The 26,929-nt window shown below is 42.5% G+C and overlaps 1 protein-coding gene across 3 annotated transcripts in view; it reads right to left on the bottom strand.

Annotated features, from left to right (window-relative positions):
• Positions 1-26,929, bottom strand: part of LOC129700464 (metastasis-associated protein MTA1-like) — a 126,797-nt gene that overhangs the window by 72,592 nt on the left and 27,276 nt on the right. The window lies entirely within an intron of this gene.

Genomic DNA, 26,929 nt, shown 5'->3' with positions numbered 1-26,929 from the left:
TACTTACGTTCCGAAAAACAAAGGCCATCAGGCCCATCTAGTCCATGTTGGTTCCCAGGGAACAATCTCAACAATTTTTATTTTTTTTGTATCCCTGCAATTTACTCTCTCACACGTCTCATAAATTCTCCTGATTTCAGTCTTTTGCCACATACCCATGACACTGGAAAAATAATCCATTTGCCAACAAAAATTCAAATCTAGTGTACTGAGTTCAGAGTTCATAAATATGGTCTCCTTTGCATTGGAAAACTAAACCCAGGCTACTTTGTGCAGCATATTATTTTGTGCAGCATCTTCATTCAGATCACAGGAATCACCCTGTTCCTAATTGCCTGCCCCTTTAATTCTCCATCACTATCCCACTCTTGTCTGACAACAGCCTCCTGAAACAATATAACAAGGCGCAGCAACACCGCATCTTCTGTCTGGGCACATTTGCCATCTTTTGGACTCAATACTGAATTCTCCAACCTGGGGTAACTTGCTTATACATTCCGCTTGCATCAAGGCAAGGCAAGTTTATTTGTATAGGGTGATTTCACGAAAGGTCACTGGAGCGTAGATCCACACCCACGTGACCGAAAATTTGAAGTGGAGTACATGCTATACATCCGGTACATGTTAGTGAATGGGAAAACACGCACTTTCAAATAGAATAAAAAACATCGAAACACGGCCAGTATAGGAGCTAATAAATTTACTGTGCCTGAAAGGGTGACCGTGACAGACAAGTACCTAAGTTTACAGTAAAAAAGCTGAGATAGCAGCTAACCTGCAGTTTTCTGGGAGTTTGGGAGCTGTGGTGCATAAAAACTAAATGCTGAAGTGACCCGTGGAGTTTTGCCGTGGAGATTTAGCAGATCCCAAACGATCCGAGAATTATCGGTTTGTTCGCTGCATTTCATCAAAAGTCAGGCATTATTGACTTTTTTATCATTTAGTGCATTTGTAAACCATGAAAAGTTTTAAAAGTCAAAAATCCGTCAGTTAAAATTGCAAAATCGCCCATGGTTCTCAGGTGGGTTTTAACATGCAAAATGAAAACGCTTCTGAAGCTACATTTACCATTTAAATAATCGTAAACTATCAATGCGTTTTGAATTTTTAGGGAGACCTGTAAAGACACTGTTACAGTAGTCGAGCCTGTGAAGATAAATGCATCGACAAGTTTTCCCAAATCCTGCTGAGACATAAGTCCTTTAATCCTTGATATATTCTTTAGGCGATAGTAGGCTGACTTTGTGACTGTTTTTATGTGGCTGTTGAAGTTCAGGTCTGAGTCCATTACTACTCCTAAGTTTCTGGCTTGGTTTGTTGTTTTTAGCATTACCATTTGAAGCTGGGTGCTAACTTTTAATCGTTCTCCCTTGGCTCCAAAAACAATTATTTCAGTTTTTTCTTTCTTTAATTGGAGAAAATTCTAGTTCATCCAATCGTTGATTTGCTCAATGCATCTACTCAGTGCTTGTATTGGACTATAGTCTCCTGGTGATATTGTTATGTAGATTTGTGTGTCGTCTGCGAAACTATGGTAACATATTTTGATGTTTTTCATGATCTGAGCCAGTGGAAGCATGTAGATGTTAAACAGAAAAGGCCCCAGAATGGAGCCCTGGGCATCAGTACTGGCCACTTCTGCCCATCATCCACCTGACACAGTGCCTCAATTTTTCTCACTCCATCAATATAACCTACCCCGCGAGACATGTCCCACAGCCTCACATCACATCAGCAATATGTAACACAGACAAGGCACAAAGATCGACACAAAATGCTGGAGTAGTTCAGCGGGTCAGGCTTCATCTCTGGAGAGAAGGAATGGGTGACGTTTTTCAGACTGAAATCAGGGGAGTGGGAGATACAGACAGTGCCCTCCAAAATGTTTGAGACAAAGACCCATCATTTATTTATTTGCCTCTGTACTCCCCAATTTGAGATTTGTAATAGAAAAAAATCACATGTGGTTAAAGTGTACATTGTCAGATTTTAATAAAGGCCATTTTTAATACATTTTGGTTTCACCATGTAGAGATCACAGCAGTGTTTATACATAATCCCCCCATTTCAGGGCACCATAATGTTTGGGACACGTGGCTTCACAGGTGTTTGTAATTGCTCAGGTGTGTTTGATTGCCTCCTGCATGCAGGTACAAGAGAGCTCTCAGCACCTAGTCTTTCCTCCAGTCATTCCATCACATTTGGAAATGTTTATTGCTGTTTATCAACATGAGGACCAAAGTTGTGCCAATGAAAGTCAAAGCAACCATTATGAGACCGAGAACCAAGAATAAAACTGTTAGAGACATCAGCCAAACCTTAGGCTTACCAAAATCAACTGTTTGGAACATCATTAAGAAGAAAGAGCACTGGTTAGCTTACTAGTCGCAAAGGGACTGGCAGGCCAAGGAAGATCTCCACAGCTGATGACAGAAGAAGAATTATCTCTATAATAAAGAAAAATCCTCAAACACCTGTCCGATAGACCACAAACACTCTTCAGGAGTCAGGTGTGGATTTGTCAATGACCACCGTCCGCAGAAGACGTCATGAACAGAAATACAGAGGCTACACTGCAAGATGCAAACCACTGGTTAGCCGTATAAATAGGATGGCCAGGTTAGTTTGCCTAGAAGAACTTAAAAGAGCAACCACAGTTCTGGGAAAAAGTCTTGTGGACAGATGAGATGAAGATTAACTTATATCAGAGTGATGGCAAGAGCAAAGTATGGCGGAGAGAAGGAAATGCCCAAGATCCAAAGCATCCCACCTCATCTGTGAAACACGGTGGTGGGAATGTTGTGGCCTGGGCATGTATGGCTGCTGAAGGTACAGACTCACTTATCTTCATTGATGATACAACTGCTGATGGTAGTATCATAATGAATTCTGAAGTGTATAGACACATCCTATCTGCTCGAGTTCAAACAAATGCCTCAAAACTCATTGGCCGGCGGTTCATTCTACAGCAAGACAATGATCCCAAACATACTGCTAAAGCAACAAAGGAGATTTTCAAAGCAAAAAATGGTCAATTCTTGAGTGGCCAAGTCAATCGCCCGATCTGAACCCAATTGAGCATGCCTTTTATATGCTGAAGAGAAAACTGAAGGGGACTAGCCCCCAAAAAGCAAACGTTAAAGATGGCTGCAATACAGACCTAGCAGAGCATCACCAGAGAAGACACCCAGCAACTGGTGATGTCCATGAATCACAGACTTCAAGCAGTCATTGCATGCAAAGGATATGCAAAAAAAATTAAACATGACTACATTCATTTACATGAAGTTGCTGTGTCCCAAACATTATGGTGCCCTGAAATGGGGGAACTATGTATAAACACTGCTGTACTTTCTATATGGTGAAACCAGAATATATAAAAATGGCCTTTATTAAAATCTGACAATGTGCACTTTAACCACATGTGATTTTCTCTATTACAAATTACAAATTGTGGAGTACAGAGGCAAATAAATAAATGATGGATCCCAAACATTATGGACGGCACTGTAGATAAGAAAATATATACATCAGGAAGTGTAAGGTATGAAAACATAACAAAGGGAATGAAGATCAAGGGAAATGTGGAATGGATAATTGTTAGTTGGGAGAAGGTAACAACAAAGCAAACAGAGAAAAAATGTGGTCGGAGACAGTAAGACTGGTCAGAGAACTGGGAAAGGGGAGGGGATGGAGAGAGAAGGAAAGCAAGGGTTAATTGAAGTTAGGAATTCAATATTCATACCGCTGGGGTGTAGGCTGCCCAAGTGAAATATGAGATGTTGTTCCTCCCCTGGTCCTGTTTTCACACCTTACACTTCCTTATCTATGTACCTCCCACTCCCGACTTCAGTCTGACCATGCAGATGCATTCACCTTTGCAAGAGTAACATTGAAGCCACAAGGATTGGTCAATGTTTAAAAGACATTTGAGCACATACATGGAGACTCTCCATTGGAGAGGAAAGATTTAGATGGATTTGGACCAAATGCAGTAAAGTGGGACTAGCTACAGAAGGCACCTTGGTTGGTGTGGATGAGTTGGGCCGAAGGGCCCGTTTCAGAGCTCTGCATCTCTGTGTCTCCGACCCTTCGCATCTGCCATTATGCTGTGTGGCACTGCCACCAGTTTAACAGGATGATTCCAAACGGAGCATCCAAGAGGCACTATCAGTAATCAGCTGCCACTGCAATCTGCTACCTCATGGTCTTTAAACCAGGTCACCGTCCCAGATTTAATGTAGAGGAGCACACAAAGATCGTAAGAGCATCAGAAGTGATAAGAGATATGGACCAGAGGAGCACATGTAGCCTGCTCCACCATTTGTAACATCATTATTCCATGATCATGTATCTGTACACTGTGAATGGCTTGTCTTTCCGCTGACTGGTTAGCACGCTACAAAAGCTTTTCACTATGCCTTGTCCACATGTGACATTAAACTAAACTGAACTAAACTGAACATCATGGCTGGCTTTCTTAACTCCACCTTTCTCCTATCCATTCATGCTGTACTCAACAAACTATCAGCTCAGGCTTGAATAAACTTATAAATTATTAATAATAATAATAATAATAATACATTTTATTTATGGGCGCCTTTCAAGAATCTCAAGGACACCTTACAAAAATTTAGCAGGTAGAGGAAAAACATGTAAGGGGAATGAAATAAATAGTAGAGACATGACTAGTAACCAAAGTAAAGACAGAATACAATTCAAAACACAATACGAGGCAATTAATGCACAGATGAAAAGGGAGGGGGACGTGGGGCTAAGGATAGGCAGAGGTGAAGAGATGGGTCTTCAATGATGTTGAAAATTCCAAAGATTCACAATTCTGCGAATTTCTTATCTCAATCCAAAATGACCTACTGAGTCTTGACCCTCCAGTTCCCAAATTTGCACGCATGGAACAGGATCTTCCATGTCAATCTAGTCACATCAATGGGAATACATTCAAGTATACTTCTATAGACTTCAGTGAAATTACTTCTCATTGCTTTAAACTCTATAAACTGCATGACTGTTCTTCTCAATCTCTCCTCATGAAACAACCAGGCCATGTCAGAAATCAATACACCCCTCCAGGCAAGTAATTGTTTCTGCAAATAAGAAGGTCAAAACTGTCCGCGGTGCTGCAGCTGTGTTCTAATCAGAGTGCAATATAATTGCAACAAGCTATCCCAGGAAACAAGCCACCGCCTCAACTTAATGATCCTGGCGATTTCCTGCCCCCCCAGACTTAGAGTAGCTAACAGTGATGTGCCAACCCTACTACCTGCCACTGGAATTCACTTTGGCCATGCTGGCAGAAGTCTACACCCCACCCCACCCGGACACAACGCTTGCACTGGATGTACGATAAATCATTACCAATAACCTCATCAGTGGTCAATACTTTCTCAATTTCCAAATCTACAAGTCATAGAGTTGTACAACTTAGAAACATGCCCTTTGGCCTCCCAAGTCAGTGGTTATTTTTTAAGACAGAGATAGACAAAATCTTGATTAGAACGGGTGTCAAGGGTTATGGGGAAAAGGCAGAAAAATGGGATTAGGAGGCAGAGATCAGCCATGATTGAATGGCATAGTAGACTCGATGGGCCAAAGGGCCTAATTCTACTCCTATAACGTGAATTTATGTCTATGTCGACCATCATTCGTATTTGTACAAATCCCATTTGCCTGCATTAATTTCATATCTCTCAATTCCATGTTCATTTAAGTACTTGTCCAGATGGTTCTTAAATATGGCTATTTTTCCTGCCTCCACATCTTCTGGCAGCTTATTACTAGATAGTTACTCTATATGTAATAAACTTACCCCTCTTGTCCCTTTTAAATTTCCTCCATCTCACCTTCAAGATCTGGCTTCTAGCTTTGGACAGATATCAGCATGGCATACTTCTCACGTTTTTACTGAGGAGAAAATCATGGAAGCTGAGGAATTTAGTATAGTTTAGAGATATAGCGCGGAAACAGGCCTTCAGACCACTGAGTCTGTGCCGATCAGCAATTCCCGTACACTAGCACTATCTTACACACTAGGGACAAATTACAACCTTTGAATGACAATGCAGTTAACATTGTAAGTAAATTTGCAGATGACATCCAAACCAGTGGTACAGTAGACTGAGAGGAAGGATTCAACTAGATCTAGTTGCAAAGGCAGGCCAACAAATGAAATTTATCGCTGACAAGTCAGTTTAGAGGGATATGGGCCAAATGTAGGCAGGTGGGGCTAGTGTAGATGTGACATGTTAGCCGGTGTCGGTAAATTGGGCCAAAGGGCCTGTTTCCACACTGTATGACTCTATGACTCTACATCCTGCATTCAATACCAATGTATGTTTCAATAAGGTCTCTCGTTCGTCTAAACTCCAATAAGCACTAGCCATATGTGCTCAAATATTGCCCAGAAGACATTTGTAGTAAAGAAATTGAAGAACTCGCCCACCAATGTACGTTTGACAAGTTAATTTGTAGAGTAAAGCACCCCATAGATCATTGCATAACCCTTGGCCCATATTCTTTGACATTTTGATATTGCTCAGCCCAAGATTATTACTAACAGGAGGCCAATAAAGTAGTCTCCACATCATTTTCTGCTGTTTGCCATTTCAAAGCTCAACTCATATTAAGTAAGCTAAGATCTTTTCTCCATCTGCCTTCATCTCAACCTTCCCTACAATAGCTCCCCCACCTCTTTTGCTATTTTTAACTTCTCTACTCTAAAAGTCAGGCACCTGGAACATTTAATTTCCAAACTCTGGTCATCCTGTAATGTCAATCAGCAGCAGGCAAAACAGATATACATTCACATCACTGTTTCTGACATTAACTTATCCAGATACCAATTCGCAGCATGCTACACTCAGACGTTGAATTGAATTGAATATATTTTATTAGCCAAGTATGTATACATACAAGTAATTTGCCTTGCTCGCAGTAACACCACGATATACAGTAAACAATTAAGAATAAAACATTATAATTTAAACATGTGAAGAATGAAATAAAATACCAGAGCAAAAGGGGGCTACAGACATTTGGCTGTTGAGTAGAGCTACTGCTCGTGGAAAAAAGCTGTTTTTATGTCTGGCTGTGGTGGGTTTGACGTCCGGAGTCACCTTCCAGAGGGAAGTGCTTCAAATAGTTTGTGGCCAGGGTGAGAGGGGTCAGAGATGATCTTACCCGGTCACTTCCTGGCCCTTGCAGTGTGCAGTTCGTCGATGGGGGGAAGGTTACAGCCAACAACCTTCTCGGCTGATCGAACAATGCACTGCAGCCTACGGTTGTCATGCTTGGTGGCTGAGCCAAACCAGACCATGATGGAGAAAGTGAGGACAGACTCTATGATGGCCGTATAGAATCCGACCATCATTGCCTGTGGCAGATTGTGTTTTCTCAGCTACCACAGGAAGTACATCCTCTGTTGGGCCTTTTTGAATGTGGAGTCCATGGTGGCCTCCCATTTAAGGTCCCTGGAGATGATGGTTCCAAGGAACTTAAAATGACTCCACAAATGTGACAGTGGTGTTGTTGATGGTGAGTAGGGAGAGGGGAGGGGGAGCTCTCCTAAAGTCTACAATCAATTCCACTCTTAAGAGCATTGAGCTCCAGGTTATTGCGATGGCACCAGGACGCCAGCTGTGTCACTTCCTGTCTGTAGGCAGATTCCTCCCCAACATAGCTCCTTTCAACCTTTTACTCTTCTACCCCGATATATGTTTAGTTGTTAGTTCTGTGAAAAGTCCCTCAACCTGACTGAAGCTTTGTATCTCTCCACTGATGCTAACTGACCTTCTGACTATTTCCACCATTCTGTACTTTTTGTTTCAGTTGCTGATTGCACGACAATAAACTCTCTTGAATCTTGATTCCTATTACCATTCTTCATTAGCACCACAATTTTCTAGCCTTTAGTCAAATTGAAAGATTACTTTGGATTCCGGATGCGTCTTCAAACTGAATAGTCCTGAACTCCACCCCTCCTCCCCATTATTAATCTAAGGCCCATCTAGTCAATCAATTGATCAGTTTGATTAACAGGTATTCATGAACAATGGGAACACTTCCTTCCACAAGACTGATGTCAGAGTACCAGGAATTTAAGCTCCAGCCTTCTGAATCCAAATATATTGTCCCTTTGTGAGTTGTGCCCAGGAATAAGTCATTGGCCAAGAGTTGCTGCATTTCAATCCACCTTCAAGTTATTCAAACATTCCCAGTCTGGCTCAATCCTTGGTCCCATAAGTCGGACAATGGGTCCCATGGACCTCTGAGTGGTTTCAACACATTCTACTTCAGATTTTCAGTACTTATAGTTTAACTTTTGATTACCATCAATCAGAGTTGTGTGTCCACAGTTCCTACATGGGTCACAATTATAATCTCCATGCCTCCTTAGTCAAATATGGTCCACATAGTCCCTGAGGATTTCTATCCACATAGCCTATGTATCTTCCTCCTCTGACTGAGGATTACGACAATACCTCCGTGAGCTATATTCCTATTACCATTCTGTACTTTTTGTTGTACTGATTCTTCTGAATCTTGATTCCCTATTACCACCTCCTTCATTACTCATCCACATTTTAGCCAGGCAATCAATTGACTGGCAGGATGGTCGGAGATAGACCCAAAATGTTGGAGTAACTCAGCGGGACAGGCAGCATCTCAGATGCTGCCTGTCCCGCTGAGTTAATCCAGCGTCTTGTGTCTCTCTTCTGTGTAAACCAATGCCTTCCTACACAGGATGGGAGGAGAATTGGCCACTACAAATTGCTCCTTGGATGTGGGCGAGTAGTCAAATCTGGCGGAGTTGAGGAGACAATGAGAATAAAATGGGATTATTGTCAATGGGTGCTCGATGGTTTCCATGCTTTTTGACTGTGCAGTTGAACCTGTGAATCGTTTCATTCTGTAGTCAGTTGCCGTTTATCATGAAAAACATAAACCATGAGAAACAGAATCAGGAGGCAGCCATTCATCTCCATTTGCCTTTTCCACTATTCAATAATATCATGGCTGAGCTTTCACCACTTTCCAGCACTAACCCCATAATCCCTCCATTCGCTTAATATCCAAAAATCTATCTACCTCTGTCTCCAATATCCTCAGTGACCAAGGTTCCAGGGCCCTCTTGCGAGAATCCCCCCTTAGAGAATTCCAATGATTTACTGCTCTGAGTGAAGAAATGTCTTTTTATCTCGGTCCTGAATGGCCAAGTCTTTTAAATTGAGACCATTGGCCAGGGTGTGGATATTCTAGTCCAGAGAAACATTCTCGGAGAATCCCTCTTGCCAATTTTGAGTGCTGCAAGTTTACCTCTCATTCTTCAAAACCTAAGAGTGTGCAGGTCTAATTTAAAACCAAAAAAAACTATAAATGCTGATAATCAGAAATAAAAACAAAAAATTCTGGAAACTAAATAGTCTTGCATCAAAATATTGACCCCGTTAAACAAAGTTTAACAAAATCAAATTTTTGTTGGTATTCGGAGTGAAGGTCCATTCTGCTTAATCAATAAGTCAGAAGGTTTGGGTTGAAGTCACACTCCAAAGCCAAATCCAGGCCAAATGTTGGTGCAGTACAGAGGGAGTGCACTCTCTTAAGTGTCTGAGATGCCATCTCTTGGAAGAGATGTCTGCCTCATGGGCGATATTAAAAAAATGTTTTTATGGTTTCCTTGGTAATATTTATTCCACAACTTATCTTAGTAAAATGTAGTCTCACTGCTGTTTGTGAAAACCTGCTGTGGTGCAATTAGGTTTACTCATTTTTTACACGTTAAAAAGCATTAAACACGTTAAAAAGGATGAAATAATGTATTAAACAGCCAGTTCCTGGACAATTGTAATCTTCCAAAACTAGAATTGAAGGAACAAGAGGAACTGGGAGCACAAATTACATCTAAGGAAATAGAAGACAGAATAAACACACTAAAGAATGGAAAAACACCAGGACCAGATGGATTCAGTAATTAATTTTATAAATGTTTTTAAGACATAGTTACACCACGTTTACAGAAAATGTATACATATGCTTTTAAAGAAAAAATCCTACCTGAAACACTAGCAGAATCAACGATTACATTAATACGTAAAAAAGATAAAGACATAGAAGAACCAGGTTCATACAGAGCTATTGCATTGTTAAATATGGATCAAAAAATATTAGCGAAAACACTAGCTAGAAGACTAAGTAAATATGTTAGTAAATTAATAAACGAGGATCAAACGGGATTTATACCCAAGAGGCACTCATTTAATAACCTGAGACGTCTGCTTAACATAATGCATTCACACAAACCTCAAGAACAAGAGTTATCAATCATTTCATTGGACACAGAAAAAGCATTTGACCAAGTAGAATGGGATTATATGATTAAAGTATTGCAAAAATTTCAAATGGAAGAGAACTTCATCGCATGGATAAAATTATTATATAACAAACCTACGGCTAGAATATTAACTAATAATATACTATCTATGAAATTCCAATTATCAAGGGGCAATAGACAAGGATGTTCATTATCACCGCTGTTATTTGCTCTGGTAATTGAACCTTTAGCTGAAATAATCAGAACACACCCGGATATTTACGGTTATAATACAAAATATTCAAATAACGTAATATCTTTATATGCATACGATGTGCTACTGTACATCACAAACCCCCAAATTAGTATACCAAACATACTAAATCTAATTGAGGACTCTGGATCTTTCTCAGGATACAGAATAAACTGGAACAAAAGTGAAATTATGTTGATAAAACCGCAAGACTCAACACATCTCTTAAAATTCCCCTTTAAAATAGCCACAGAAAAACTTAAATATTTGGGAATTGAAATTACTAGAAACTATCATGCTATGTTTAATGCCAATTATAGTCCCTTACTTAAGAAACTAAATACTCTAATCAAATTCTGGAAAACGCTCCCGATGTCTTTAATAGGTCGAATAAATGCTATAAAAATGATCTTTCTACCACAAATCCTATATGTATTTCGATAATTCCCTATATACCTTCTAAAAAAGTTTTACAAAAAACTGGACTCAGATATTACAAATTTTATATGGGACTATAAATCCCACAGAATACAAAGAACACATCTGAGCAAACCCAAAGAGCTGGGTGGTCTAGCACTCCCTAACTTTATGTCCTATAATTGGGCAGTAAATATTAAAAATATGATTCACCTGCTGGACAACTCTGCCCAGCAGGTGGACTGGATTGTAATGGAGAGAGAGGACTGCTCTCCGTGCAATATAGGAGCGACCCTCCTCTCACCAATGAATCTGAATAACAAAAATTACAATAAAAATCCAATTATACATAGCACAATTAGAACTTGGACACAAATAAAACAGAACCTACAATTAAGAAATCTATCTCTTTTATCACCAATAGTCAATAATCCGTCGTTTAAACCTTCTACTATAGATAAATCATTTACACAATGGGAAAGAATAGGAATCAAAACGTTCAGAGACTTGTATGAATTTGGAAAATTACTATAATTTCAACAAATACAACTGAAATATAATTTGAGAAATAATCAATATTTTAAATATCTTCAAAAGTGTGACTCTCTGAAAAAATACACAAAAGACTATCATAACATGCCACCAGACTTACTGGATGAAGCAATGAAGACAAAGGCTGAATCAGCAAACCTAATATCATACTTATATAACACTATTTTAAATATAGAAATACCTACAACTGACGGTATTAGAAGAGACTGGGAACAAGAACTAGCTATAAAAATTTCAAAAAAGAGCTGGGATAAACACTTACTATATGTGCATAAATGCTCGATCAATGTAAGACACACTCTAATTCAATTCAAAACATTACATAGACTATACTATTCAAAAACCAAAATAAATAAACTTTTCCCTAACGTCTCACCCATTTGTGATAAATGTCAGTCACAAGAAGCTACCATAGCGCACTCTTTTGTTTTTTGTATAAAAATCCAAAAATTCTGGAACTAAATATTTGAAATCTTCACAAAACTATTTAAAATAAAACTGATACCAAAAGCAGAATGGATTATCTTTGGAATAATGGAAAGTAGCCCTGAACTAAATGAGTTTCAAAAGAATTTATTTAATTACGGGCTAATAACGGGGAAAAAAGCTTATACTCAAATTCTGGAAAAATGCTCCTTTACCAACAATAAGAATGTGGATTTCAAACATGTTCGAAACATTACACCTGGAAGATATGAGACTCCTCCTCGCAGGCAAAGCAGACCACTTCCAAAAGACGTGGTCTGCATTTATGGACTTACTACAAGCATAAGGTGCAATAGTAATTTAAAAAAAATAAATGGTGCCAGGATTTGGTAACGGGGGGTGAAAAATATGGTTGGCAGATCCCTTTTTGCGGAGTTTTTTATAATAGAGTGATTGTTTCTCTTTCTTTCTTTCTTTTCTGGGGTCTATTTCTTAACTTTCTTCTCTAATTCTCTTTCTAATGGGCTTTCTTTTCCCAACACTTTCCTGCACTTTCACGACTCTTTCTCACTTTCCTTACTTCTTTTATTTCTATCTTTCTTAAAGCTCAAAAGGAGGGGTACAACAAATGTAATAAGATATATGTGGTGTGTATTACTGCACGAAATTTCATTCAGACCATAAGGTCTGAATGACAATAAAGGTAATTCTAATTCTAAAACTTAAACCCCTTTCTCACGGGGCGACTTGACGCAAGAGTTAACCAGAGTTGAACATCGTGGGAACCTCTTGCGATAACCGTACGCCATTCGTGGACCACCGTGGACCACCGTGGCGCTAACGGCAGGTACTTGTGTAACTTGGTGACTCGGGAGAAAATTCAAACAAGCTTGAATTTCTCCAAGAGTGACTTGTACACTTGTGGTTGAACATTGCAACATTATATGGATGTAGTGGCCAGTGCGATATCCGTACTGACTCTTGCGTGTACCGTGGGAACTCCTGCGAACGGTGAACCCGGAAGCTGGACAGAGGGGACAGAAGGCGAGTAAAAATTGTCTTCTGTGGGATTGAATTTACAAAATAAAGATTTGCATCCGCATATGGACATCAACTTATTCATGAGTTATGTTAATGAGATTCAAGAAAATAACTATAATCTTTGAAAGGGACTTTACTGAAAGTTCCCGCGTTTTTATGGTCCATGAGAAATTTTTCACATGTACTTCTTTGAGAGATACAGCTCGGAGTCCTCGCCAATCCACGATCGATGCCTTTCCGAAGCAGGGTCCGGAACGCTACCAATCAATGTTCTCCAGAGACCCGTGTAAAGGAGTGAACTGCACATGCTGGTTTAAAACGAAGACAGACACAAAAAGCTGGAGTAACTCAGCGAGTCAAGCAGCATCTCTGGAGAAAAATAGGTGATGTTTCGGGACGACACACATCTTCAGACTCAATTCCGATTAGGATGTCTGAAGAAGGGTTCCAATTCGAATCGCCACCTATTCTTTTTCTCCAGACACTGCTGCCTGACACGCTGACTTACTCCAGCTTTTTATGTTTTTCTTCCCAGATCTGACTTACCTGCTGAGTTACACCAACATTTTGTGTCCTTTTGTGCGTATTAACCAGCATCTGCAGTTCCTTTAGACATTACCTAACTTCAGATTTTAGAGATATAGCGCGGAAACAGGCCCTTCGGCCCACCGAGTCCGCACCGACCACCTATTCTTATACACTCCAGGGACAATTTTACAATGTTACCGAAGCCGATTAACTTACAAACCTGTAATCTCTGGAGTGTGAGAGGAAACCGGTACACCCATGGTCAGGATCGAACCCCGGTCTCTGGGGCTGTGAGGCAGCAACTCTACCACTGTGCCGCATGTAGTCAGATTTAATAAATTGCTGGTGTTGCTTCCAAAGACAGAGGCACTTATAATATTAGATCAGAATTGCATCTTTCTGCTAATAGAGTCAATTATTAGTCAATTAATAATAGAATCAATTATTGTTGGTGACATTTCACCTACGAATATCAGACTATTTTCGCAGAGGTAAGGGCCAATTAGGCATAGCAAAAGGTATGAACACTTTTAAACATTTTTTTCCGACTATTTTGTCAAATGCAAATACAGGGAGAATGATCAAAGTGCTCACATGGCTCACTCTGTTAGAAGCGTTCTGAGTTTAAATGTTCCGTGTATTCCTTCTTAAAGTATCAATTTTTGTGTGGCCAGGGGTGCGATTGAGAACAGCTGGGAAAGGGCGGAGGGGGCGTCACCAATAACAGCGTTTCCCTGGCCATATTATGGCCCATTCCCCAACCGTAACATTAATCAAGCTCTGTCTAACTCCGCCTTCACACCATCCCCCTGTGACATGGGTTAGTCATCGCTGGGCGGGCTGTGGGCCGAATGGCCTGCTAACGGGAGTCAGAGACTTGACACTGAGATCCATTGTGCAGGAAGGAACTGCGGATGCTGGTTTTTACCGAAGATAGACACAAACGCCACCTGTTCATTTTCTCCAGAGATGTTGCCTGACTCATTGAGTTACTCCAACATTTTGTGTCTGTGTTCACTATGAACATTGAATTATTTAATTTTAGGTAACTTACACTCTCTCTCTCTCCCTCCCCCCCCCCCCCCCCCCCCCCATCCCCATGCAGTAAATGTTGGTTAACCAGTCCAAGGTTTGCAACGATGGTTCCCTCTTGGGATCACACTATCCCTAGCCAACAATTGGCCTATCAGGGAACCAAATATAGACATAAAGTGCTGGAGTGACTCAGTGGGTCAGGCAGCATCTCTGGAGGAAAGGGTTAGGCGACATTTCGGGTCGGGACCCCTCTTCAAAATACCCTGCTGAGGTCATCTGTTGTTGGCCCTGATTTGTCCCGGTCTTTTCTTGCTTCCAGTTTCCCCCCTACAATCATCCCGAAGAAGGGTCCCGACCAAAAATGGAATCTATTCCTTTTCTCCAGAGATGCTGCTTGGCCCGCTGAGTTACTCCAGCATTTTGTGTCTAACTTGCTGATTCAGACAGTTTTTGATTTACTCTGAAACACACGTTGGAAATTTAAACTTGGGCGCAACTAACATCGTCTTACTACCGTGGGAACTCTTTAACTCAGCGGGCAGGCAGCAGTTAATTGTTGCTCCCTTCAGTTTCCCAGGGGGTCGGGACGGGACTGGAGGTGGGAGGGAAAGGTGGGGGAGTCGAGGGAAAGGAGGGGGAGACAGATGGGGGTGTCTTCATTTACTGGCGGCGGGTGTCTGTCACTGAAACAGGCAGGTGAGATTTCACATCCACCTTGTGTGTGCCTCTCTCTCTCTCCCTCCCTCCCTCTCACACAGGCTGAGAGACTCTGCCTCTGTGAGTGTACGTCTCTTTCTCCCCCTCTCCCACACACAGTAAGACCGAGGTACTGTGCTCAGTCCATCTGTGTCTCCCACATACACAGTAAAACTCTGCTTTGTGTGTGTATATACATCTCCCCTCATTTCTCTCTCTCCCCCCCCCCCTCTCTTTCTCCCCCTCCCCCCCCTCTCTTCTCTCCCCCCCCCCTCTTTCTCCCCCCTCCCCACCTCTCTCTTTCTCCCCCCACACACAATAAGACTGATGTATTCTGCTTAGTCTCTCTTCGCTCCCACACACACAGATAGACCAAGGTCATGTGCGCTCTTTCTCTTCCGCCAGTCACCCCGAAGTACATCACACTGCCTCTGTGCCTCTCTCTCTGTCTCTCTCCCCCTCTTCCTAATGTGGCATCTTCCTGCAGTAAAGTCACGGCATTAGTACAGGCATGTCTCCAAATGAGCCAATTCAACCAAGGGAGGATATTTATAGTGTGTGAAAAAAAAAATGACATCATTTGTGCCACGTGATGATTTAATTACACTTGACAGTTTACAATGTTCATTCAAGATTTAACGGGAAAGCTCGGGAGACGGATAAGTCACTCGCACAAATATCAGAAATGCCGAGTACCGTGGGAACTCTTTGTCTACCCCCCGTTATATCGTGTGATATCGTGCTAGACCACGACCACTTCACTCTGGTTACATCTTGCGTCAAGTCGCCCCGTGAGAAAGGCCTTTTATTGTACTTCTAATTTAAAAAATAAAAAAAATTAAAAAAAAAGAATTTATTAGCTGCAAAACAACTCTGCCATGTTTATAAATGGAAGTTTTCAAGTGCTTTGGGTGCCAATCTCAGTGAGGCACAGAAGTAACAGCGGCTCCTGAAGACTGAAGCCTTACTACGTGATTCAGGTGGAATGCGGCCAACAGTCAGTGAATACCTGTGAATCAGTGAGTTGAATATAAATATAATGAGTAGACTTAAGAAGGGTCTCGACCCGAAACATCATCCATTCCTTCTCTCCAGAGATGCTGCCTGCCCCACTGAGTTACTCCAGCATTTTGTGTCTATCGTCAGTGAATTTGTTGTTGGATAGGCTGTGTGAGGAGCTCTGTCATCTAATCAGAAGGTTCTGCAAAAAATCAGTAGGTCAGGCAGCATTGGTGGAGAGAGAAATACAATCAACACTTTAGGTCAACTGGGTTTCTCTTTCACAGTCTTTATTTCAGAATTCCAGCACCTGATGCTTATTTTACATTCTGCTTACAAATCAACAGTTGCCCAGCTTTTAGGACACACACCCGAATAACCTTCCCTCCACCACCACACAGCTTTTAGTAGCCGACTGAATTACAACAACAGACCCGATAACTTCAGTGTCTGTTTCGGAAACTTCAAGCAGATAGATGCCAGGGAAATTTTGATGCTTGCTTTAAAAAAAAAAAAAAGAATCAACAACAATTTCAAATGGGTTTTAAAATACAACAGGAGTGAAGAGGGGCAATGGAAATGAAAGAGGGAAAGAATGGGGAGAGGAAAGATTGTGCTGGGCAACAATACAATCTGAAGGTCTCAAGGCATCGTCTCACCAGGATTCCACGGACTCCTGCCAACCTTGTGGATTTAGCCGGCAGCCAATTATTGTGGCTGATGGACAACTGTATAATGGAGGGGAACTCAACCAGTAGCTGCACAGAATGGGGTTCATGAGAGGACGGGTGGAAGATCGACACCCTCTAGTGACCGGCATCATTAACCTTAGCTATGATCTTCCGATCAGAAGGACACAGGTATTCTCAAAGTAACCATTTAGCCCAGAGTCCTTGCCAACTCCCAGGGGAGCAATCCTATTCATCCCATACCCCTTCTCACCATGTCCTATACCTTTGAGACTTATTCTCTCCCCCCCACCCCTCTGACTCTCTCTCTCTCTCGCTCTGTCTCTCTCTGCTCTCTCTCTCTCTCTCTCTGTCTCTCTCTCTCTCTCCCTCACATGTCAGTCAGAGAAAGACCACAATTCACAGAGTTTATTTCCTCACCATTCTAATCGATACAAAATACAATACTGCAGTTGCTCACAGAACCAGTCTACACAGCATGGAAATAGGGCAATCAATCGTGGTGGTCCCTAACAAATCCTATTGAGTGCCATAAAGCTTTTCCCTCCTCAAGCACTTACTCAGTTCTCCTCCGTAGGTTATTTTGGATCCTGGCTCCAACATCATGCACATTTCTCTTATATATCGGCGAGACCAAGCGCAGGCTCGACGATCGTTTCGCTGAACACCCAACCCGACCTGATCTCCCGGTTGCTAAAACTTTAACTCCCATTCCCACACTGACCTTTCTGTCCTGGGCCTCCTCCATTGTATCCACCTTACGCTCCTTATCTCCCTCTCCCCTGACTCTGTCTGAAGAAGGGTTTCGACCCGAAACGTCCCCCTTTCTTTCCATCCAGAGATGCTGCCCGTCTCGCTGAGTTACTCCCGCGTTTTGTGTCTATCTTCAATTTAAAACGGCATCTGCAGTTCCTTCCCACATCATGCACGGGGTCATTTACCGAGAGTAGGGGAATTAAGAATCAGAGGACATAGGTTTAAGGTGAGAGGGAAAAGATTTAATAGGAACATGAGGGGCAACTATTTCATACAGAGGGTGGTGGGTATATGGAACGAACAGCCAGAGGATGAGAATGATTTGGACGAGGGAATTGAATGCAACATCTCCAAGTTTGCGGATGACACGAAGCTGGGGGGCAGTGTTAGCTGTGAGGAGGATGCTAGGAGGCTGCAAGGTGACTTGGATAGGCTGGGTGAGTGGGCAAATGCATGGCAGATGCAGTATAATGTGGATAAATGTGAGGAAACAGAAAAGTAGACTATTATCTGAATGGTGGCCGATTAGGAAAAGGGGAGATGCAGCGAGACCTGGGTGTCATGGTACACCAGTCATTGAAAGTAGGCATGCAGGTGCAGCAGGCAGTGAAGAAAGCGAAAAGTATGTTAGCATTCATAGCAAAAGGATTTGAGTATAGGAGCAGGGAGGTTCTACTGCAGTTGTACATGGTCTTGGTGAGACCACACCTGCAGTATTGCATACAGTTTTGGTCTCCTAATCTGAGGAAAGACATTCTTTCCATAGAGGGAGTACAGAGAAGGTTCACCAGACTGATTCCTGGGATGTCAGGACTTTCATATGAAGAAAGACTGGATAGACTTGGCTTGTACTCGCTAGAATTTAGAGGATTGAGGGGGGATCTTATAGAAACTTACAACATTCTTAAGGGGTTGGACAGGCTAGATGCAGGAAAATTGTTCCCGATGTTGGGGAAGTCCAGAACAAGGGGTCACAGTTTAAGGATAAGGGGGAAATCTTTTAGGACCGAGATGAGGAAAAAAAAATTCACACAGAGTGGTGCATCACCGGAATTGTCTGCCACAGAAGGTAGTTGAGGCCAGTTCATTGGCTATATTTAAGAGGGAGTTTGATGTGGCCCTTCTGGCTAAAGGGATCAGGGGGTATGGAGAGAAGGCAGGTACAGGATCAGCCATGATCATATTGAATGGCGGTGCAGGCTCGAAGAGCCGAATGACCTACCGAATGCAGGCACCTATTCTCTATGTTTCTATGTTTCTAGGAGGTAGCTGAGGCATTAAAAGACAGTTAGACAGTTGTATGGATAGAAAAGGTTTAGTGGTCTTGTCTTCATTGACAAATCAGAACTATATGGTCTCCATTTATTGATTTTCTGAAAGGGTAAATTGGTTCAACACGGAAGCTTGACTGAAACTTGAATCCAGGATTGGATGAATAATGACACTTTAAAATCTACGGACCTATCTCCCATTGAAATTGTTTTTTGGTTATGATATGTATATGCTTTTAAAAATCTATAAAAAATATTTATTGAAAAAAAAAGAAAAGGTATAGTGGGATATTACCCAAACGCAGGCAGGTGGGACCAGCGTAGATGTGGCATCTTGGTTGGCATGGACAATTTGGGCCAAAGGACATGTTTCCATGCTCCATCACCCTATTCTACCAAATAGTAGAATCCTGATTTGAATGTTGACGCCTTAATAGAAATGCTCTTCCTGGCTCTTCTGCAAGGAAGTCAAAGATAATGATGCCACTTTGAGCACCACAAACTATTTGCAGTGGGATTCCACTAGATTTGTTTTAGTTTCTGGCTTTTTTGGTTGTATACCGCAAAATGATTAAACATAAATGGGGAAAGAGAAGGTGATGATAATTAAATAAGAGATAGTGGTGCAAAGCGGTAAATTACTCAGGAGCCTGGATGAACAATATAAAGACACGTGCAAACCCTATCACTGCATAAATTGAATTTAAATTCAGTTAATGAACTGGAAAGTAATAAAAACAATAACCTTAGTGATGATGATCGTAAAATGACCAAATTATCATAAAATCCAATCTGGTTCGCTACGGAGCTGGTTCATTAATGTATTTCAAGGGAACAAATCTGTCACCTTTACCCAGTCTAGTCAACATGGAACCATAAGGTGCAGGAACAGGCCCTTTGGCCCAACATATCTGCGCTGAACACGATGCCAAACTAATCTCATCCCATCTGCCTGCACATGGTCCAGATTTCTCTATTCCCTGCTTTTTTTAATGTCTGTCCAAATGTCATGCGGACATCATCATCTATCTACCTCCACAAGCTCCTCTGGCATTCCAGGCACCTGGGGGAAAAAAAAACCTCATTTTCTATACCTCTCATCACACACAGCTGAAACACTCCAATCCAGGCCACACCCTGATACACCTCTTCTGCAACTTTTCCGGTCTTCACATTCTTTGTGAGACTGAACCGCCTCTTCACACAGCCATGCTGACTTTTCCTAACCAGTCATCCCCCCCCCCCCCCCCCCCCCCCCCCCCCCCCCCCCCCCCAAGAAAATCCTGCTCTAAGAATCTTTCCAATAAAGCCTACCACACATGCAAGGCTCACCAGCTTATAATTTCCTTGTTGGTCAACAATGGCTATTCTCCAGTCTTCTGGGACCTCGCCTGTGGCTAAAAATCTCTGTCAAGGCCTCAGCCATCTCCTCCCTTCCCTCTGTCAATAACCTGCAATAGATTCCATCTGGCCCTGGAATTTATCCACCTCAAAGTTTCTCAATGCACACACCTTTTTATTATTGAAATGCCCCTGACTATCAACACACCCATTCTCACCATTATTCTTGCCCTGGTCCTTGGTGAATATTGTTGGAACGTGCTCATCAAGGACCTTGCCCACTTCCTCCGAGTTTATGCATAGATTCCCCCCATTGTCCTCACGTGAACCAATCTTACCAGCCTTTTGCTCATAATATCTATTTAAAATGCATTCAGATTCACCTTATTCATGCTTGCCAAAGATATTTCTTGCCTTATTTTAAGCCCAGCTAATTCATTAAGCTCTTTCCTGCTTCCTTTATATTCCAAAAGGGCATTCTCTGATCTCAGATTCCTAGACCTTCTTAAATTATTTCAGTGCCATTCACCCTTGAGTCTTTATCACAACATTTAATTCACCCGCGACCAAATGTTCTTATGTTTTTTGGTAATTTCCGTCTTATTCTCTCTTGTGTATAAACATATGAATAAATTAAGTCATTCACCCTTCATTCACCCCTATAGTTTCATTCACCCCAAAATAATTTCATTCACCTATGGGTGAACCATTCACCAGTTTAAGAAGCACTGAAGGTCCAAACATATACTTCCCTTTTCTTTTTCACTAAGCTTACAATATATTTTGTCATCCAAGGTACCCAAACCTTGCCATCCTTATATTTCACCCTCACAAGAACATGTTGGTCCTGAACTCTAACCAGCTGATGTTTAAAAAGTTTCCACATGTCAGCTGTGGATTTATCATCAAACTGCTTTCCCCATCTCCTACCTAATACCATTGTAATTAGCCTTCACCCAATTACAACTTTCCCCCAAGATCCAGTCTTATCTTTATCCAAAACTAACTTAAAAGTTACAGAATTATAATCATTGCTTTCAAAATGCTCCCCCACTGAAACTTCAACCACCTGGTCAAAACTCATTCCCCAATACAAGGTCCTATGGAGACCCGTCCTAGTTAGAGTACCTACTCATCCCTTGCCAAGCTTTTTCCCGACCCCACCTCTTTTTTCCAGCTTTCCCCCTCCACCACGATCAGTCTGAAGTAGAGGAAACGTGTCGGAAGGAACTGCAGATGCTGGTTCAAACCGAAGATAGACTATTAGTAATAATCTTTCAGAACTCTTTAGATTCTGGAGTAGTTCCTGAGGATTGGCGGGTAGCAAATGTAACCCCACTTTTTAAGAAGGGAGGGAGAGAGAAAACGGGGAATTACAGACCAGTTAGTCTAACATCGGTAGTGTGGAAACTGCTAGAGTCATTTATTAAAGATGGGATAGCAGCACATTTGGAAAGTGGTGAAATCATTGGACAAAGTCAGCATGGATTTACGAAAGTTAAATCATGTCTGACGAATCTTATAGAATTTTTCGAGGATGTAACTAGTAGCGTGGATAGGGGAGAACCAGTGGATGTGGGTGTATCTGGACTTCCAGAAGGCTTTCGACAAGCTCCCACATAAGAGATTAGTATACAAACTTAAAGCACATGGCATTGGGGGTTCAGTATTGATGTGGATAGAGAACTGGCTGGCAAACAGGAAACAAAGAGTAGGAGTAAACGGGTCCTTTTCACAATGGCGGGCAGTGACTAGTGGGGTACCGCAAGGCTCCGTGCTGGGACCCCAGCTATTTACAATATATATTAATCATTTGGACGAGGGAATTGATGGCAATATCTCCAGGTTTGCGGATGACACTAAGCTGGGGGGCAGTGTTAGCTGTGAGGAGGATGCTAGGAGACTGCAAGGTGACTTGGATAGGCTGGGTGAGTGGGCAAATGTTTGGCAGATGCAGTATAATGTGGATAAATGTGAGGTTATCCATTTTGGTGGGAAAAACAGGAAAGCAGACTATTATCTAAATGGTGACCGATTAGGAAAAGGGAGATGCAGCGAGGCATGGGTGTCATGGTACACCAGTCATTGAAAGTAGGCATGCAGGTGCAGCAGGCAGTGAAGAAAGCGAATGGTATGTTAGCTTTCATAGCAAAAGGATTTGAGTATATGAGCAGGGAGGTTCTACTGCAGTTGTACAGGGTCTTGGTGAGACCACACCTGGAGTATTGCGTACAGTTTTGGTCTCCAAATCTGAGGAAGGACATTATTGCCATAGAGGGAGTGCAGAGAATGTTCACCAGACTGATTCCTGGGCTGTCAGGACTGTCTTATGAAGAAAGAATGGATAGACTTGGTTTATACTCTCTAGAATTTAGGAGATTGAGAGAGATCTTATAGAAACTTACAAAATTCTTAAGGGGTTGGACAGGCTAGATGCAGGAAGATTGTTCCCGATGTTGGGGAAGTCCAGGACAAGGGGTCACAGCTTAAGGATAAGAGGGAAATCCTTTAAAACCGAGATGAGAAGAACTTTTTTCACACAGAGAGTGGTGAATCTCAGGAACTCTCTGCCACAGAGGGTAGTTGAGGCCAGTTCATTGGCTATATTTAAGAGGGAGTTTGATGTGGCCCTTGTGGCTAAGGGGATCAGTGGGTATGGAGAGAAGGCAGGTACGGGATACTGAGTTGGATGGTCAGCCATGATCATATTGAATGGTGGTGCAGGCTCGAAGGGCCGAATGGCCTACTCCTGCACCTAATTTCTATATGTTTCTATAGACATAAAAAGCTGGAGTAACTCAGCGGGTAAGACAGCATCTCTGAAGAAAAGGAATAGGTGGCGTTTCAGGTCGAGAAGGTCTCAACTCTAAAGAAGGGTCTCGACCCAAAATGTCACTTATTCCTTTTCGCCAGAGATGCTGTCTGACCCGCTGAATTACTCCAGCCTTTTGTGTCTATCTTCAGTCTGAAGTAGAGTCCTGACTCAAAATGTCACCTATCTATTCCCTCCACAGATGTAGCCTGACTCGCTGAGTTCCTCCAGCACTGTGTTTTGCTGAAGATCCTCGCGTCTCCCCCACTGCAATTCTTGAGTGTGTCCTGTACCATGGACACAGTGCTGCACATACAAGCCGGCCCCATCCGAGAAGCGCTCAACCGGACCCCCACCAAGTCTCATGGCAGCAGGATCAACATCAACAAGCAAACCTCCTGATTATTAGTCATAGAGTCATAGAGTGATACAGTGAGGAATCAGGCCCCTCAACCCAACTTGCCCACACTGGCCAACATGCCCCAGCTACACTAGTCCCACCTGCCTATGCTTGGTCCATATCCCTTCAAACCTGTTTATAACTGTTTATGAAATGTTGGGATAGTCCCAGCCTCAACTACCTCCTCTGGCAGCTTGTTCCATACACCCATCGCCCTATATACTATTGTTCTCCCTCACCTTATCATTCAGTTATCCTACATGTTGAAGGGAGCACTGAAAGTGGCACGGAATGCATTGCGGGAGCTTTGATGTCCAACACCATGAGTAGCTTATTAGAAGCAGCTCCAATTGACTGACGGTGCCCCGAAGGACAGGGCTTCCAGACCAAACCGGCAGGCAGCACAGTCAATGGACCAACGTGGGGCATAAACCTTCAAGCCCTCATCTGCATGAATTGAACGACAAATATAATCGGCATTTCTTCATCATTGCCGTCTAAATCTTGGGAACTCCCTGCCCAATGGCAAAGGACAGCTCACTTACCACAACCTTCACAAAGGCAATGAATGGTGGTCGTGACAGTAGAAGTCCAGAGCTCAGAAAGTGAATAAATGTTTGAGAGTGGCACTGTGATCAACAGTGAGGGGAAAAAGGTACAAATGAGAGGGTCTTTCCCGATGGGCTGATGGTGAGCAGAAAAGTGACATCTGCAACTTAATTGGAAGGAGAAATTGATACTTTTGGGGTGGACAAACAAGGAAGTGGAATATAGACTAAATAATAAAATTCTGAATAACAGTGGAATGTCAGAGAGCAAGACCATAGATTCCAGACGGTAGCAGGATTGTTAAAGAGTAAATCAAATAAACTGGAAACTTTATTGGCTGAGGTATTGACTAGGCTGTTGGAACTTTGTAAAAGAATACTTGGATGTGGTTAGAGTACTATTTCCATTGCTGGGCATCACATTACAGGTCTGAAGGAGGGTTTCGGCCTGAAGCGTTGCCTATTTCCTTTGCTCCATAGATGCTGCTGCACCCGTTAAGTTTCTCCAGCACGTTTGTCTACCATCACAATACAGGAAGTGAGTGTGCAAGCTGACAGGGGTTCACAAGAAAATAAGCGAGTTTGGTATTCCGACTGAACATGCCCAGGTCATAGGTCACTCGCGATAAACATTCTCGGCAGCTGTGCTGTTGCTTGTATACAGACCTGCGTTTCATCCATAGTCAGGGTCAAACCTGTGTCTCCGGCGCTGCAAGCGCTGTTGAATTACTACTGGACCGTCCCCATCCCCTCCCAAATGTCTCTTCCCTGTCCGGGGGCGGCCGGAGATGTCCGGGTGACCCTGGACTGTCGGGACAATGGCCCGGAGCAGTGGAGTAAGCGTTTCCTCTCCGCGCTGGCTGGGCCGTCACTGCTCCGGTCCGGTGTCCCGTCAGTCCAGGGCTGTCGGTTAACCCGGCGGGACAGGCAGAGTTGAGCTGGAGTTAGCCCTTCTTCTCCGCGCTGGCTGTAAGCCTGGGCCGCCACTGTTCCGGGTCAGTGTCCCGTCAGTCCAGGGTCACCCCGCACATCTCCGGCCGCCCCTGGACAGGGATGGGACACTCGGCAGGAGACGGGGACGGTCCAGTAGCAATTCAATAGCGCTTGCAGCGCCGGACCCGGGTTCGAACCCGACTACTGATGAAACGCAGGTCTGTATACCTGCAGCAGCACAGCTGCCAAGAATGTTTATCGCGAGTGACCTTTGACAAATCCCATGATTCCTTGCGTTTTTCGGAATAGCGAACTTGCTTATTGGTTTGGCTGCAGCTGCTTTTGCTCGAATGTTGAGCATGAATTTAACTGTGCTGCATTAAATTATGCAAGGTTGAAGCCGAATGGATATGAAGGATCCATTTCATTTAACAGAGGGCTCAATAACTTGGCTAGTCGATTTAAATTAGATATGATTACAATTAAATTGGGGAAAGACTTTCCTTGCATCCAGAGGTTGAAGTTCTGGAACTCACTCCTTGAAAGCGCAGTGAAGGCAGAAACCATCTTCACATTGACAATGCTTGGGCGAGAACCCATGTTACAGTAATCCACAAAACTATGGAGCAAACATTGGAAGGCAGGAGCAGGCTGGATAGCACACATTCAGCCATCATGGACAAAATGGCCTCCTACCTTCTGTAGATTTCTTGTGTACTTTGGAAGCACCATGAACTTTGGAAGCTCTCATTTCCCCCTCACTATTAATGCATCAAATATTTGATCACATATTTGTCTCAACCCACCCCACAAAAATATCTCCTCAACAAGGCTCCTGTTCACAAGGTACTTTCACACTGGTTACTGTTAGTGAAAGCTTCTCCATCAATGTTTAAAACTAACTATCCTGTCCTTGTCAAATTTATCCCTCGTTAAAGTTTGAACACTTATTTGCCACCTCCAGTCCTTTGACAGCACACCTGTACACAAGGAAAAGTGGAAGACTCGTGCCAGCAGAGCAACACAGCTGTTTCACAACACCAGTGACCCGGGTCCAATCCTGCACTCGGGTGCTGTCTGCACATTCACCCTGGGACTGCAAAGGTTTCCTCCTAGATCCCAAAGATGTGCAGGTTGGTAGTTTAAATGGCTGCTGTAAATTGTTCCTAGTATGTAGGTGAGTGATAGAATCCAGGAGGAGTATTTCAGATTAATGTAGGATTAGCGGTGAATGGGTGATTGATGGCCATCATGGACTTTGATGGGTTGAATGGCCTGTTTGCTAAATCACTCTCTCCAACAACTTTGAATTTACCCATCTGACCACTTGACCTGTTCCGCGCCCCTTTATATCCTCTATTTTGATATTGTCCAATGTCCTGTCAACTTCCTCTGTAACACTGTATTTATCAAAAGATGACTTAATCCAAGTCATTGTAAAATAATTATCAACTATTTTAAGCATTCCTCCCGTCTCCAACAGCAGCTTCCAGTTACGTTCCTAACCAATCTACACGAGAAAATACGTAAGGTAAGACCGCACTTCGAGTACGGCGTTCAGTTTTGGTCACCCGGCTATAGGAAGGATGTCATTACGCTGGAAAGAGCGTAACGTACACTTATGTAAAACGTACACCTTTTGTACTTTTCACACCGTTTAACACTCGTGTGTGGAGTAAAGACAAAGTTAATTTGCTTCCAATATACGCCTATCAAAGGTCAACATTGTGATGATGTTGCTATCACTACACAACATTAAGCATAGAAACAAAAGATGGCTTTGTCACTGGGACAACTTTGTCAAAATTTATTTTGTCAAAAGCTACCAATACTTGTACATTATTATTGAAATTGTCATATTCAGTATTAACATATTGCCCATAAGTGCATATATGTAAATATTAC

Source organism: Leucoraja erinacea, chromosome 9, assembly GCF_028641065.1.
Source record: "Leucoraja erinacea ecotype New England chromosome 9, Leri_hhj_1, whole genome shotgun sequence".
Classification (NCBI taxonomy): domain Eukaryota; kingdom Metazoa; phylum Chordata; class Chondrichthyes; order Rajiformes; family Rajidae; genus Leucoraja; species Leucoraja erinaceus.
The sequence above is the reverse complement of the archived record's forward strand: the minus strand, read 5'-3'. Positions and strand labels throughout refer to the sequence as shown.